The 18350-nt window shown below is 32.3% G+C and overlaps 1 protein-coding gene and 2 long non-coding RNA genes across 3 annotated transcripts in view; all 3 read left to right on the top strand.

The window, feature by feature from the left end:
* The window catches only part of TyrRS (Tyrosyl-tRNA synthetase), a 199795-nt gene that overhangs the window by 100320 nt on the left and 81125 nt on the right, over positions 1 to 18350 (top strand). The window lies entirely within an intron of this gene.
* LOC138131957 (uncharacterized) lies at positions 112 to 1395 on the top strand. Its single transcript, XR_011159951.1, has 2 exons — positions 112 to 706; positions 761 to 1395. It is a non-coding gene; the product is annotated as an uncharacterized lncRNA (long non-coding RNA).
* LOC138130523 (uncharacterized) lies at positions 7361 to 13393 on the top strand. Its single transcript, XR_011159602.1, has 2 exons — positions 7361 to 7721; positions 12204 to 13393. It is a non-coding gene; the product is annotated as an uncharacterized lncRNA (long non-coding RNA).

The raw sequence follows: 18350 nt of genomic DNA, 5'->3' as shown, positions 1-18350 counted from the left end.
TAAAATCATTGAAAATTAGAAATTGCGTACAGTAATAATTATTACCACCACACAAGTATAGTAATGTGTTTTATCCCACACGTTTGATTTTATCTATGTTTATTTGCATAGAGAAAATAAAATACTATAGAATGAAAAGTCCCTAATAAATTTTTGGAAAATCGTTTAGCGCACCCTCACCACACCGCAAGAGGGCGCAAATGTTTTAAAAAGTCAAAACTTTAAAATCAAAGTAATCTCAATTATCTAAAAATAAGTCAAAGCAGTGTCAATCTTTATGTCACTATCTTGTAATTCAAAATGAGGCTGTATCACGTTCACAAATAATGTAGTACCGCTGCTAAGATTGCTAAATTTGTTGTTGAGGGAATCAAGCAAAATTTATATAGAAAACAGTCAACAAATTGGAAGAAAAATAATACTTCAAGACCAAGAGATTACAACATTATTTGATACACCATATCTTATTAAAGGAATTAGAAATTATAGGATAACAAAAGATTTGGTTTGGGAAGTAAACGAAGAAATTTTAAGTGTGAAATTGGACCATATAGTGATATACTTTATGATTCAGCGTGGGGCGAATTAAGAGCCCTCCACAAAATTACGGACATGCAGATAAGATCCAAAAGATGTCCTATGCAACTCAAGTTTTGAGTCGTCATAATCATGATAAATTCAACTATCACGCTATTAGTTAACTGTGGTAATTTCTAATAACAATTGTTGTTAATAATCTAATATATATTTTAACTAACAGGTAGAACAAACCTAAATGATGAAGACTTAGGAACTGCAAACAATAACTTTTTTGACAAACTCTTTGATAATAATCTGGAGGGAGGGACATTTCGCCCACTTTGCGAGAAACCTTTTGCTTGTGGAGTTTACAAAAATCCGGGGCACACAAAATTTTCGCAGGAAGCAGTCCTACACTTACGCAATATGTACCTACTTTGGAAAAATTTTTGGATTAAAAAAACAGCACTTCTTTCCATAAAAAAATTGAATGAAAACATTGGAAGGATTTCTGGATGTATACTAAAATTTAGCAGAAAGTGGCAAGTGTGAGTTTTTTAGAGTTTGTAAAAAATGTTAATAAGATTCATAATATTTTCAAAATTATATTCAGTAACATAATTTCGGCCGATAATATTAAAAGCAAAATTTTAACGGTAGTTCAAACGTAAGTATCTAATGTTAATTTTTCGTTCACTTAAAAATAAAATTGAAGATGAAATTATTGGTAAAATAATTCATTTAACCACATTTACATTAAGGGGTAAAATTTAATTTTAAGTGGTAGGATACGACCACGGTAACATTTAGGAATAATATTTATAAAAATGAAGCAGAACTGTATCAAAAACGGTTGAAAATAAAATATCGAAAGTATTGCTGGCGTTTTAATTTGTTGTGAAAATTTGCGATGATAAAAAAAATCAAAGGAAAGGTAAACTCATCCAGTAGGCTGTGATTTTGCACCCTCACCAGGATAAGAGATGGCGGTAAACGCTTTGTGCCCCAAGGTTGGTAGAACTGACTAATTTGTATAATAGGTTGCCTCGTTGAAAATTGCGGGGCGGGGGGGAAAGTAACTCGTGACGTAAAATCAACCCAGAAATTTTGGGTGTTCGAATAGAACCTAAGGTTTATAAGCTCCGTGGAGTTTATTGGGTGGCTTTTTGGGATTTATTCTAGCGAAGGAACACCTAATGCATGATCGACAGACTCTGTAGTAAAAGTTTAGTACACTGTGACGTCACGAGTAACTTTTGCGGGGGGAAAAAATTCAGACTATTGCTTTAAACGGAAACGAGGCAACCTATTATACAAATTAGTCAGTTCTACCAACCTTGTTGTGCCCAAAAAATGTATAGGGAGTTTGCGTTCTAATGTTTATTTGTGTAGTGTCATGCCATCTAGTATTCCAGTTACTAGTTAGAAAAGAACGTGAAAATAGTAACCTGTAAGAGATTAGAACAACTGAATATAGATGGCCATAGTCTTTATAAAATCATAGCCAACTTTATTAAGCTCTAAATATGGCATGAGTTAAGAGATGTCCATTTAAAAAGCCTACACACTTGACTGAGATTAAAAAGACATTACTGAAACCTTTTAGTTGTGAGGTAAAATTATGATTTTCATCTATTATAAAGATTCGCAGCCATTTCAGCAGTCTAGCGCGCACGACCAGTTTGCTCTTAAAAATGATCAAATAAGTTGAAGTGAAAATGTATGCGCATACACTTTCAGTACACACAAACACGATCCGCCGTTTGTCGTTTTACTTATCAAAAAGATCAAAGGAATGTACTCCCATAGAGTGCTCACTGCTCAGACGTACGTGAATGTTGAGGCGGATATATATTCTGTGTGCAATTGTGTGGTTTTAATTAACAACGAATTAGCCGTGCAATTAGTTGACGAGTAAAATGTCTTTTGCACAGTGTTTATTACAATGTCTTCTTCCGCTATTTCTAAGTAACACATGTGGAACGGGATTTTGCAGACACAAAAAAAAAAACGTGTGTGCAATAGTAGATTACAGCATTAAGAGTAAAAGTGAGTCTTTTTGTTCTAAACCCAGAGATTGAAGGCCGAGACGAAGTCGAGGTCGTAACTGGGTGAAGTACAAAAAGACCTTCTACTCTGAACTGTAGAACAACAATAAACAATGACTTCCGTAAAAGTCGTACTACAAGAAAAAACCGTGTTCATTTTCCAAAAGGTATTAAAACGCGCATATCCATGAAACAAATGACCATGATTGTGAAATTTTGGACATTCCTGCAGTTTATGACACTTTTGTCAACATTACCATATATACACATACACAGCATGTACTACTTCTCACCAATTTCGTTTGAAACGAAAACGATGTTAGTCTAGACAAAATAGATCTAGATCATGCATTAATTACAGACGTTTTGATACTTGGCAGGGTTATTGGGGGCACCTCCCCATAGTAACATATCAAAAGTTCTCATTGATCGAGAATGAGCTCGATCCACCAAAAAGCGCAGAAGTTGTCAAAAATGGATTTACCGACAATATCTCTTTCTGTTGCGTCTACACAAAAAATGTATGATACAAAATTGTAAAGCATAAAAGTTCAAATATGGAAAAACTACAAATGCAAAGAGTAGGACCTTTGTAGTACACTGTCCATCTTAAATCAGCAACTGTAATATTAAGGTGGTGGTAAAAAATAGTAGACTATATCATTAAGAGCAGAAATGAGTTTTTTGTACTAAGCCCAGAGATTGTAGAGCGAGAGGAAGTCGGCGATTTTTTTGAAAAACTTATTAAAAATTTAAATGAAAATCATTATCAGAGTAGATGCAGTTAGTTTAGAGGAGGAGGACTGAAATTGACATATGACAGTTCATAGGGATATATGATGTAATTCAATGTAAAAAAATGTTTATGTATATAAAAAATATACTTGTTAGAAGTTCGAAGATTACTTTAAAATGACTTTCACCAACATCAAGCGATAGATCCATACTGCAATAATTTCGCTTGTGTTTTGGTGGTTGCCTCAAAAGCACTTCGAGTTACGATGTTATTGAGGTTGTGCTAATTCCGTAAATAGCGATTTTTAAAATTTCACATTTCACCATTGTAACATAATGGATACACTCGGCTATATGTGAAATTTAAAAAATCGGCTGGTATTTTAAAAACAGAAGACAAATTGATAATAAAATCAAACATTAACTGTAATTAACGTTGTAGATCAATAAAAATTGATTTGTATTAAAACATTATAAAATGTAATTATGTATCTATTCCACCCTTAAACTAGATTCGGATTAAAATTTTAAATATGTATTTAATAAAAACAGGATGAAATTGAATTTCACCATAATATGTAAAGCATAATATCTTCAATAAGTAGATAAATAAACCGAAAACTTAATTCCATCCCGAACGAGACGCTTCTGTAAGTTTTAATTAATTGAAACATGAATACCCAAAAACGCTTTAAAAACACAGAGTCACAAAACCTTACTATCAATGAAATGACCCAAGAACATTTTTTAATTCACAGAGCCATAAAAACATGTAAGAATATTATGAATGAAAACCATGTGAAAGGAAAACTTTTTGCACCATTTTTGCGTTGCACTCGATAACTTTTTAATTTTACTATTTTTCCTGACGTGATATCAGTGGCGTAGTTAACTTTTGTGCTTAAACTGTAGATGGCATTTCTACCGTTATATGGAGGTGTATGTCAAAACTGAATGTATGTGATTTTCACAAATGGTCTGAAGATCCTAGGGTTTTAATGTTCTGATGTATTTCGATTTGCCCTGTATGTAATGAAAAATTCAATTTAAACATAAATATAGGATTTTTACTTCTTCAGATTACTATTTGTCATTTTGTATTTATAAACCATACATTATTTATTGTCCTATTATTTTCTAGAGCCAAATACGCGAGTGTCTAACAAAATAGTAAAATGAGAATTTTCTATACCACTGTTTTGTTGTAATGATTATTTTAATCAATATCTGAGAATAAGTATTCTTGTTCTTACACAGGAAAATCGTTAAAGCTATGCAGCGAAAACAATTATGAAATAATGCAAAAAACACCTGTAAGTTAGGAATATCTGAGATATGTACTGAAGTAAAAAATGAACATGTAAAATCGTTGCAAGACAAGATGTATTTCGTGAAGAATGCTTGCAATATTTGGTCAAGGCTTAAAGTCTCATTCTGGCATAATATCAAAACAAGTTTTTGCATAATAACTGTATTCATGTCACAATATGTATCTTTTCAACAGTTTTATCGTAAATAAATGGATAACATGATAAAACAAAGTTCGTCTTAATTCTGTTACCAGTTATCATATAATGTAACATTTTCATGCGATAATAAAAGACAGACCAGATTAGTCGAATTTTTCACTTTAAATTTATCGAAATGTGTAATTGAAGCGCTTCTGAAATAATAAGAAAAATAGACATGATCAAATGCATCGACCGTTCCGACTTCACTCACATTGGTCCTGGCGCGACAGTTCATTGTCTGCTCCATAAATGGCCAAATTGTACATAAATGCATACAATATGTAAATTGAAGCAATTTACTTTAACTGTTTGTTCTCTAATAATGAATCAGTACTGAGACAAAAGTTTAATTAAACTAAACCGGAAAAGATATAAGTTAAGATATGTGTAAAACACTGACAGCATGAAAGTTGGAGAGAAAACAAGCAAATGAACGAATTAGTATTCAAGAAATAATAACGTAGTTAGGAAGTAATCGCCAGTGACAATACGGTATGCATGTAAAACTAATTTTTAAAATTTAATGAAGTGGTGAGATTAATTTTTACACAATGCAAATATAAAATGTAAAGGAAATGTTTGCACGAAGTTTTAAGCATATGTTAACATTGAGGCTCACACCACTACCGTTGACTTGTATTGTTGAAGACAACCATCATTGGTGACTATTGCAGAAAAGAGAGATTAGCGCAAAAAACGAAATTGCATACTAGTAACGACAACGGAAATGAAAATAATGTCAATGTCACGATTTAAATTGGTATTAGAAAGATTTGATTTAAACCCTAGTTTAGTCATGCAATGATTACGAAACATTTCTCTCCTTTAACATATCCTCTCCCAGACAGGGTTCTCCTTGTCTGGGCACAACCCTTGGATGACCCAAGTTCCGGTACTGTGCTTCAATCCTGCTTATCGTACTTTGACTATTGAATGGTAAATCCAGATGACGCATTTCTTTAGCAAGAAGGCAAAAGGCAATAAAGACAAAAAAGGTAGAGGTGGTTGCTCACTTCTGGGACCAGATATACAAAAACCACATACAAGTGGGCAAGGAAAAACAATAATTGACCTGTTTCGGGATTTTTTACAAAAATCGTCCATGTCCAAGTTACGAATTTTATTCCAGTTAAAATGTCCACACTGTATATTCGATACTAACAAAATTAAAATAATCGCGCATCCGCTTGGGTAACAGAGTTAACTAGAATGTATAAACATGCCTTTATAAGGTTTTAACTCGTCCAAAAGAGTGCTAGAAACCCCAAGAATCGAACGTCTGTAGATCTTAATTCTGTTGTTTTTTCCATCCTTTTTATTGTTCGTGATCCAAATATGTCTATTGTTATCATATAGTGATGCTGCACTAGTAATAAGTGTACTAAGCTTTTAAATACAATTAGCTACAATTTGTGGACTCATATCTTGTATAAATTATATCTCAACGCTCACGTAGTTGTACACTAACAGATACAGAATTAAAATGAGCTCGCACGCGAGTGGGTAGTAAAGTCAACTAGTATACACTAGTGTGTACAGTAAATACAAAATAACTGTTCGCGATTCCGGGGTTCTAAACTGGGCCTGGCTGTACAGGCAGCTGTAGGCGATGAAAATGCGTGATTCGATGATGTATTCATTCACAACAGGAAAATAAATTATGACATAGGTATACCTACATTAGTTTGTAAAATCGAAGATATAACAAACACTCCAATGACACGCTAGAGAATTGTAAAGAATCTACGCTAAATAAATTCACTTTATTTTGCTATAGTGCATTTCTTTACACGATATCCACGTGAGTTTGTTCGTACGACATTATGGATTACAGACAATACTGAAATCAAGTAGTGAATCTGTGAAGTATCTAAGTCACAATGGAACTGGGTTTCTCCGGAGGCCATCCATCCAATTACTGATCACGCTCGACGTTGCTTAATTATTTTTAAACAAATTTCGAGTAATTAGTTCAAAATTCTAATCAGATTACAGGAGATTAAAAATAAGTTGTAATTGTAAGTTGTAATTGTACTAATAATTTCATAACAAATAGACGAAAGGATCATTCCACATAAAATTATCCAATAAAAAATTATATATAAATATCTGTGTTTAATGACCTGTTTGGATAAACATCGCAGACATTTTCATTTAAAAAAAACTCTAACATACCCTCCACAACAAACAACTGCAGACAGTATTGACAGATTTTGCCAACCAAGTTTTGCGTCATGGTGGATTAAATTGTACAGTTAGAAATCTTGAAAAAAGAACGTCCAAAAGTCTGAGCCTTCGATTAGTACACCACTTTCCAGTACATACTAACTCAAAATTTTGACAGTAAATCAAAAACAATACAGTTTTCAAGACAATTTCTGTTCAACAGTCGCTACATATTAGATGTTTCCGAAATTCTAAAAGTTTGCAGCAAGTGATTAGGTATAGGTATGAGGTGTTTTGCACTGTTCCTTGAGATCAAGGAGTATTTTTAATGTATGCATAGTCTTTATTGCGTAATTATAAAACAGACGACAATTATGTTGTTGGAACCTAATCGTGATCCTTATTGCAAGGATAAGTCCCCGCCGCCTGGTGCACAGTCATAAACAATGATGCATGCATATTGTGCGGAGGCGCACGCGGCCAGACTGCAGCGCTTCTGGGATTAGGGGGTTTGCAGGAGGCGGTGGTGGTAAGGGGAACAGGCGCTTGGAGCGCGTCCAGACGTCGGTGCAGCGACAGTTCAGCACGAGGACTGCTTTAGTCCACTCGGCTCAGCTTGAGCTAAAGATCACAAAATAATAATAATAATAATGTAAACCGTGCCGCTTTAAGAAGACCTTTTGTTTTCACCCCATGGACCCTTAAATGGCAACTGAAAAGGGGATGAAGGGATATCGATAAGGTCAGTTGTTCTTTATAATAATTAATTGTTACATAAGAATTGCGAATATTTATTAACATACCCACAAAGGTAGTGAACACTGCGAATTAAAGAAAGATTTCAAAATACGCAGCCAAAAATTATTTTCGAAAAAAATGTATGTCGCTTGTTGGTACATTTACCATTAAAATATTCAATTTCAGCCGAAGGATTCTACTTACTGGTAATTAAGGTAGTACGATTTAAATCAGTTAATCACTTTTGTAATGTTTAATAAACATTTGTCACAAATAAATAACTATTTAATAAAATAAATGTAAATAGATAGATGTACATTTTTTAAATTCTTTGTTTAACAGGTTAATTTTGTAAAACCTAATTAATATGTAATGCTAATGAGTAATGACATTTATTAACTAGCAACTTAATTATATCTACTATTACATATCTGTTTAAGTGTTTTAACTATTTTCAGTAGTTTCAATTGTTACATAAGTAATCGAGTAAACCTATCCAAGGATTCTCGCATTAAAGCATAAAGTTTACTTAAATCATTTACTCATGCATTAAAATTGTGCTGTGTATTTGAGCTTGTTTACTTTCATATAAAACATTTGTGTATAGGACAGCACTTTTCCTTTGATTTTTGAAATATTTGGTTCAGTCAAATAAACCATACATTCATAATTTGCCTTCATGAAAAGCAAGAATTTATTTTTCACCGCATAATTGTAAAATTTGAAGAAATATGTAATAACAAATAGTTAACATTGTTTTTTTATCAATTTAGATCAATTTTTTATTTGAAATAACTTAATTTAGTTTTAAAATTGCATTGCGCAGTTAACGAGTTAATTTGTTTTTGTTGGCAAAATATTTATGTTCCTTTTTCAAAATACATACTTAAAAAAGCCGACTCCACACACGCATTTACGAATATTCCTTAATTTTCACGATATTTGTGAATAATTTTCTATGGGCATTCTGTTAAATGCTCTGTTCTTAGATCACTACGTATGTTCATTATTCGTGAAGAAACATTGTAAAACATATATTTCCACAAATGCTTTTCATTTTGTAATGTTGCTGAACAAATAAACTAAATTCCGAAATATTCTTTTTTGTTTTTCTGAATTCGAATGTGAATCTGATTATGAAAATCATTCGATTTTTTAAATTATTGGACTTTTCCCATGAGTGCACTATACTGCAGACAATCGCAAATGTTCGATAACGAAGTGCGGAGCCTGCACGAACATGCTCAACACTATTATTCGTCCCCTTTGATGCGAATAATTTCGTGTTCACCAATGACAAATATTTACTTATTATTTGGCCACCAATACGAATATTGCATCCACACGAGTACTATGATTATCACCGTAGGTATCTACGAGTGAAATCAAGCTGCAGATGTGCTGCTCTGGTTTCACGAGTCAAATCATCACATCAGTCGTATCACGAATTTTTATTAGATAAGGGAATGTGATGAATAAATAAATGATCTACCAGCCGCAGCACATAAAACTTCATTTTTGCTCCTCATAACATAAATACTATTAGATGATCTAGAAATAGTAATAAATACATTTTTTTTAAATAACTTAAAATATAGTAGTTGAGTGGATACGAGTAGGTATTAACAGAAAAACTTGCTGAGGACATCGAATTAGGCCATTATTCCAAAAATAAATTAACTGCAGAAAACAGGTTACAACGTTGCGATATGTCGAAACATTGTCCTTTCGTATTAGGAATCATAAAATGTCATAACTATAAGTATGTTTGTTTATTTAGGTTATGAATTGTAAGAATTTCAAGTACAGTACAAGTACAGTATTTTTTCCGAAAAAGTTATGCAATTGCAGTAACTTAATAAACTTCAAATAAAGAATTTCCCAACTGAAAAGTGGCAAGTGAGTAAGGAAAACTTTAAAAGTCGCCAGCTAGATACTTCTTGTTTGTAAAAGCTGTAGAGAGAATTGATACTCATTGTAAATCCTGAATCAGCAGGTAGTCGGAAATGAAATCAAAGCATGTCTATGCTCTCTTCCTGACTGCCAATAGCCGGGGTTGGCTCACGGCACGTAAACACACATGGCGTTCCACTAAATGCAGGATGCACCCCAGTTGGCTGATGTTGGATCATAGCGTGCCAACTGGAATCGCAACTTACGGATGTGTAAAACGATAACCGAGCGTTGGCCGCCCATTGAAAACACAGATTGGCAGCATCTTGAGTAAGGTGTTCGACTTGACCATGATACAAAAGCAAGGTCTCAATTTGGAGAAAGTTCAAAACCATGCCAAAATTTGTCATATTTCGTCTGGGTCGTCCTCATTTTTTTATGTATAAAAAGCAAGGTGGTTCATGTAACAGAACAGATGACTCTTGTAACGTACGTTGAAAACATTATTAAGATCAAGAAACAGTAACCTGCACAAGTGGAACCATTTTAGTAGTGTGAGATCAAAAAGAAAATTCGAGGAAGGTAGTCGTATCATGGTTGGCAGCACTGGTTTCAATATTACTATTGTCAAAGAAGCATCTCTGTTGGAACTTCGTCCAACCACTTTTGCAACACCCCCTCTGTCGAAGGGGTGGGGACATCAACCCTCGACGACAGATCGACACATAGACAAGATCAACTTAACACTCGAGACAAGACACGTCTCAATACAAACACTTTCTTGTTTTATATTATTCAATAAATTGTTAGTTACTCAATACACGACTATCAATTTTGGTCCTTCGACACAAGTGAACAATCTCTAACTCTAACTTCTAATAGAGAAACTACGAAATCTAAATAACGAGACAAGAAAAATAATTGGGTGTTTAAAAAAAATAAAGATGTACATTTTTCCGTATATTGTGAAAAAAATGTCATTAGAAACTTTATGGGAACACAAGGTTTCCAGTAGACCATGTCTATCTAGTGGTCATCATAATTATACCAAAAAAATATCCTTAGAAAATAAATCTACTACGAGTATCTCTACAAATATTTGCAGCAACAGATAAACTTGTTACTCTTGTGACAAAATGTTATTTTATGTTAAATTTTAAAAAAATCAAAAAATTTACTATGTAGTATATTTTACATAATAAGAATCCTCAATTCCTCAAATCATATAAACTAACAAATTAATTACTGAAAAAACTGAATAGAATTTAATTTTTATTTCCTCGAAAAGCAAATGAAATGGAAAGGTTCTACTTTATTTTAGAAACAGAACAATATAATTGAAACTTATCCAGATCAGACTGGACCAAAATCCAAATAATTTAAAAACAAAGAATTGAAAGGTTTTTTTTGAAGAACAGCACATGAAATGCTAACAATTTATTTTTTTAACTCTTTGACGATTTTCAAGGGTTCTCTTTCATGTTTTGTAACAAATTCGGTTTAATAAAACCGTCAACATTGTAATTTTAAAAAGTCATAGAAACTAATTGAATTATGTACGACATAGGTCGTGTCAAATTCTGTATAGAAAAAGTTATCAATGTTCAAATTTGTAATCAAGCAGGTCGTGGTTTTCTCTCCCTTTTTTGTTTGATAACGTAGGTCGTCCTTTTAATTAACAAATCCTTCAGATATATGGTTATATACAAGTATCATATACGGGGTTGTTCCGCGAATTTTGGGGCACCCGGTATAAATTTGTCACAACAAATGAAGATATAATCAAAATCAAACCTGACTTTGGTTATACCTTCATATGCTGTGACAAATTGAAGTTTTTAGTTCATTTTATATTATCTCCCTAACTCTTTCAACAGTTTCTGAAATATGCATACTCGTATATTATTGGTCGTCTACTTCTACTTTTTCTACTTCTTGTTTCGCGACATATCTGACAACTGATGAAGTGATGAATCTACGCCATACGTTAACGGAAACAAAAGCAAGCACCAAGCAACTTGACCCATTTTTTGAATACACGATTTCTGTATCAAAATTTGTTTATTATTTCTTTTTATTGTGCTATGTCGTGGTAACATACTCAACAACTCGTGGAGCATGAGTATCAGTACTTAGCAGTCCATTATTTAATAATAGAATAAGAGAAATGGGAACACTTTGTTCCATTGCTTTAAACGAATCAAGCTTTTTAAGTATGACAATATATCTATCAAGGTAACGGTTTCGAAAATATGTTCTATAAATATCAAAACGGGCGAGTTGCGGATATTGTATAGTTTAGATCGTACACGCGTAGTAAACAAGTCTTCGGTTCGAAAAGCGAGAAAAGAAGGAATGGTAATGATCAATTTTTGGCCCGCAGCGCTCTGTTTACGTGTTTTTCACGCTAATGATTTCCCTAGACTTGACCTATCGCGTGTAGTGAGCAGCCTATCTACCGACGGGAAGAGACAGGAATAACTTTAGCTATCCTATTAATAAACATCGTGAGCACCTCTCTGTCCTCAACCAATTTACGAAATAATTTCCTAGTGGAGTTTTTATTTAAATGACATTTTTTTTTTAATTCCAGACAAGACTACTTGTGTCGCACATAAGCAGGATCATCCCTGGGATATTAGTTTCTAATGACCTGGAGAAACTATTTTCCCTTGAGGACTGCAGCCTCTGATCAATGTTTGCCCCTGAATATGTCCGACGGAAATCCTGAAATTCGCTATTGTGTCGAGCTGGATTTCGAGGAAAAACTTGATATTCCTCCATCGTTCTCCCCTAGAATACAATGTGGGCATTTAATATATAAATTTGTATATATGGAAAGTTTATTGTAGCATAGTTAACTTAAGAACCACGGTTTCAGTTGCAATTTAAGGATCTAAATATACCTACCTACCGCTTCGTCACCATTAATTCAAACGGTTACATTGAAATTCTTCCAGTGCAATATTTTGTTAATTACTGTAATCGAAATAAATAAAAACGAACCCTCTGATTATTATAGCTTTTAGGATTAACTAATTAAAAGTAAGAAGGTTAACATCAACCAAAAGTTATTTTCAATACGATTACCTTTATTAATATGCATGTTATTTTATAATATACTTATACAATTTTGAGTACCTTCTTATACTCGTATAGGTTATATGATACGAATATACGTAATTTCAAGGGTTAGTCCGTCTTTTCACCCAGGGAACAGTTACAATGAGCTGCTTTCAATTCGGCCTAGATCAGCCATTGCAAGGTGTATAACTTTATATTTAGCATAGAAGTTTATAGAATTTTAATAATAGTTCCACCGATTCCGTGGATTGTTTATACAATTTTTGCATTAATTATTATCATCACTGGTTTGATTGTTTTTATTGTCGAAATTATTTTAACATTTACACACGAATAGACCTGCAAAAACAACAAAGCTTTCTTATGAAACCAAAACAACTCTTACAGTTTGTCGAAATGAATAAATGTTACCTTAAGGACAACAGCAACGATCGATCCAGTATCTAAAAATTTGGCTAGTGATTTAAATTAGCTATGTAGATAGTACCCTCTCTACAAGGGGATGTCAATAATATAATCAATAGTTGATAGTGGCCTTTACCAAAATACACAGTAAGCATGCCCGAGTAACGTTTATATCACAAGTACTTAATTAACCACCAGTACATCCCAAATATATTAGTCATAGGACTCATAGGCTATATCCCTTTGTATAACCTATTTACCAAATGTATTGGAAATAAAGTGATTTGCAAGGAATTTACTGTTTTTATTATGATTACACATTCTTTTTGCTAATGCATATGTTGTGAAACAATACTTACTAATAATTATGAGATTAATTAATTAATCAACTTATTCTCCAACGAACCAAACCCATTTACAGATCAATTAAGTAAACCTAAGATACTAAACCACAGGAAAAGAAAAGGAAACACAATATTAATTTAAATGAAACATTGTAAATTTATGATTCATCTTATAATGTACCCTCTAGGTACATTGAAACTTGCAATTGGCTGCTTTTTCGTTTTGATACATTTGTGGCTGTCAAAAATGTTCGTCTAAATCGCCGGTTCGTTACTATGTGGCGTCAAACGATAAATTAGAGATTTAACTTGGATGTTGATTTTGGAAGTGGTTTATTAATAATTAATTAATACTGAATAATAAATTTCAATTTTAGTCGACCCAACATTTAACAGTAAAATATTTAACTTTATTATAGGTAGTTGTTTTACTGGTCATATACCTGTTCACGTTGGATTGAACATTAGTGGTGCAAATCGCACACATTTGGCATCAACTTTCATATGAGTTGTCATAGTAACAGGTCAGTCATTTGCACCAGAGCTGTTCTTCCCAACGTGAACAGGTACAATTGCGGCCACGGAATTTTGGCCGTCACTTTCATGTCAATTAAAAAAAAAATGAATGTAGTCCATGCTTTATTGATATTATGATTGACTTTTGGAATTGACATCCAAAAATTTGTCAATGTCATATTTCATTCATTGTTATGAACATGCTACCAATACCGTATTTCAATGAAGTGCAGATAATATCCCTGTTCCAAGAGTGCACGAAATGAGGAAGCACGTTTTCTTGCAAGTGAGGTTACGAATACGTAAGGGCCGCTTTACATTTCATGTCAATGGAATGACAAGTGACGGCCAAAATTCCGTGGCCGTAATTGTACTCGTATTATACCAAAATATAATGTTTCATTTTGTTAAAAATAATGTTTTATGTTAATATGAGAAGTCTAACGCTAAAAGTATAGTGTTATATCATTCACAACAAATTGGAATTCTTGTGATACGAGCAACATTTAATTTATTTAAAAAAAATGTCATGAGATCATTTCAATGAGTAACACTTAACTACGTAGTGCGTAGGGTACATAGCACAGTAACATACTTCAAGGAAACAACATTTTTAATTACTATTACTAGTTCAGTAACTTACTTAAAAAAAATACATATACGTCGTATTTTAACTTTTTCGGAAATGTCAGTTGTGACAAATAAAATCATTGGAAGCAAAGCCATCATTTTAAAACAATATGATATTTAAAATAGCCACGTTAACTTTGGAAATGTATTGTGAGTTGCATTTTCAATTCTGGCCTACTCATTATCACTCGTGTATTTATTTAAAGAAAAAGGAGTAGAAAAAATAGTCTTTAAAAATTCTAAAATCTCATAATTCTGTATAAAAAAATAAGTTTAAGTGAAATCTTAACATGGTTATACATTTTTTTGAAAACAGTTTTTAATGAACTGCGTAGAAAGAATCTTTTACATTGTAATTTTTCTGTGTAGTAAAAATGTCATTTCAAAGTGCATTTACTTGTGATTTAAATCAATCAATTACTCACCAGAGTAATGTTTTATGTAATGGACTTTACATTTAGCATACTTGTGGTTTGTGGTGAGAGTATACCTATGTTCCTGAAGACTATAATGGATCCGTATTTCCGTAGCATGTGTGATCACATACGATGTACCCATGTTTTTTCATGAAATTTTTCATTCCTTAAGTGTCACAATACATTTTTGAAATAAATATCCATTTCTACTAACATAAAGAAATTAAAGACTTCAAATAAAGAATAGTTACTATGTCAAACTAACATATAACAACGAAATATGTATAAATTATATTAAAAATCCTTGTGGCCCACCTTTTCAATAGAAAGTGACTTTGCGGGAAGAAGAAATTTTTGTACTGGGCAGTCGGTGATTGAGAAACAAAACAGTGCACTGTGTTTAACAGAACGAATGAAATGGATTCTGTGAAGCTACAGAATTTTTACGCACTCTACTTTGTTTAATTGAATCATATGGAGTACCTAGTACAGTTTTTAAATAATATTTCGACAATGCTATGTGTGCTAAAGACTCGGCTAAAGCATTTATACATAGTCTGTTTGAAGTGAATTGCCTTGGACTTGATCGTTACATAGTTTCTATAGTTTCCACAGTTTTTTTACATTATTCACGATTGCTATACTAAGGACAACGGAACATGTCTCTGCCCCGCCCATTACATTTTCTTAGTTTCCAATCAAATAGGTTGTTAAGACGATCTGATTTACACAGAAAAAAATTCTGACATTCGAATTGTGTTAATGACATTTTATTTTTTTAAACTTAAAACACTAATTGTGAACTTGACAGCAAAATTCTAACCTTAACTTTTTTACGTGGCAAATGTGATGAAAAATTATACAGATTGAATTTGGCTTTGATTCTCATTGGTCAATTTATGTCCGCGGAACAGATAAAAAGTTATACCTAACGGCAATATACTATAAATAGATTAGGGATAACCTGCCATAGAAACTTTCCTGTAAATATGAAATAAATTTCATGATTATGTACCTAATTATTATTTTTAATTTATGAGTTTAATTTTTTTCTATTTTTTTGCTATTGTGTGACATCTTGTTTGGCCAAAATGTATGCATATTTTTACTTCTTCAGAACGTCGTATTACCTACGAATATCCATTCCATTAGGAACTTGTCACAGGGTTCTGGGTCTCCTAGGATTTGAGTAACAGCAGAAGCGTGATGGATGGCCAGCGGTCAAGCTAAACTGGTGTTTAGGGATTGTCGTTCCTTCAGATACTTATTTAGTCATCATTACTTGGTAGAAATACTTATCTGTAATGACGAATGACTGAATCCCTGGTACGTCATATTATAATACTTTATTCAGTTACCAGTTTACGTTGGTACAGGTTTCAGTTTTACGTAACATTAAGTTCATAATCATAATGTAATGTTAATTAACATCAAATAATTTTCTCTTGTTGCGAAAATTTATCACACAAATCTGTAATATTACTACAATAACAAGACATAAAATGTACAAGTTGTACGAGTTTTATGTGGAGAATATTGCAAATAACTACGAACATTACAGCTATGATTTACTTACTAGAAACAGATACCTTGTTTCAACCAACTGCATACATGGAGCTTTGTTGTATGTATTCATTTCACTGTACTTAATATATTCTGGATAACGAAAGATTGTAATAACAATTTAAACACATCTCTTTATGTCATTTTTTTCCACAACCTGTAATCAAAAAATTACCTTAACAATTGTTGGTCAATCGTAGGCAATGCTTCGTATTAACTGTAATTTTATCCAGCACGTTTAAATTAAAATGTCCGTTTGTTATTATTATATCGTATTATTTAGTTGGTTACATGACAGTTAGGTAGGTAAAATCTGACTGGTAGTCTGGCATATGTGCAACAGACAATTATTAAGGCAACTATAGTACTCAAGTCAGTTAAGAGTCTACTAACTTTGTAATTAGTTTGATAGGTTTCTGGTTTGGCTTGTTGGCAAATAATCTTTTCCCAACAATGTTGTAAGCTCAACTTTATTAAATTCGCTTTAAAATATTTTAGAATTAAATTTAACAAAAATGTTTTCAAATTCGTGTATAATAAACTTCTACTCCTCACAGTATGTTTCATTTTCCTTATTTTTTTCTGGCTGGTTTCGGCAGTAGTGTTTTATTATCAAAAACAAAAGAAACCAGTTTAGGGTTCAAGATTCATTACCCCCTGGACGTTTAGTTTGTGAAAATAAAAATTTTGGTAAAGCAGTATCGCAGGTAGTTCTGTGAGATGACATGATGACCTTGCTCCAAACAATACTTTTAAGACTTTCTTGAGGTTTGAAAATAGGTAATAATCAAGCCAGGAGAATATACTGGATGATCGGTAATTTTAAAGCTGATTTCATTGAATTTTTGAGAGCTACAAGCAGGTGCATAGTCTTGCAAAAACAATAAAAGCTTTCCACAACGTGTTTCCACAATTTTGATTCGAAGTTTTGTTAACAAAGAACGTTTATGCAAAACTTGTCCAAAAAGACACCAAAAGCTTCAGTTTTAGATAAAAGAACATATTTTTTATAACAAGAAAGAAAATAATGCCTAAGTGATCATTACAAAACAATACATTAGAGCTAGAACAGAATCGCAACAGCCGTATGAATAACTGAATTAATAAGATGATCATTTTTAGAATAATTTTATTTAAAATTTGTTTACATTCTAACTGGAATACTTTCATTATAGTTCGACTTAATTTGAGGTCATTTTTTTGATATTTTTTATAAGCTATTTTGTAAAGAATTATAGTAAATTAAATTAGTGTTTGGTTTTTGTTAAAATTATTCAAAAGCAGGTATGTAACACTATAAATTTAATTATGAACCAAGCAAAAATTATTTAGCAAATATTTAGTTCATTAACACAATAAGAAAGCTAAACACAGATTTGGTACGGTTACCTAAAATCGTTAATAATTGATTAAATGAATAATTGCGTAGTTTTAGTTTCTTAAAATGAAACAACCGTCAGAGTATGTCACTACAATTCTGTTGTAACTCTAGCAGAATTGTTTTCCACTGAATGAGTTTCAGTTACGTAAACGCAATGACTTAAAAAGTAATTTACTGCAAATTCAATAATCAAACGTGATAATATCTATTCATGCTGAATCATCTTCATCTTCTTTCTTGCATTATTTGCTAATAAAATTTTTAAATTTCTGCGTTTGAAGAAACAATAGGTATCCATGCAGCATGGAATAACTGGATAACAAGTAACCTATTGAATCATTAGAAATGATCTTTTTATTACATATAATCAAATAACCAACATTCTTTCTAGTGAAATAATT

Source organism: Tenebrio molitor, chromosome 5 (assembly GCF_963966145.1).
Source record: "Tenebrio molitor chromosome 5, icTenMoli1.1, whole genome shotgun sequence".
Taxonomy (NCBI): domain Eukaryota; kingdom Metazoa; phylum Arthropoda; class Insecta; order Coleoptera; family Tenebrionidae; genus Tenebrio; species Tenebrio molitor.
This window is presented reverse-complemented; position numbering and strand designations above follow the sequence as displayed.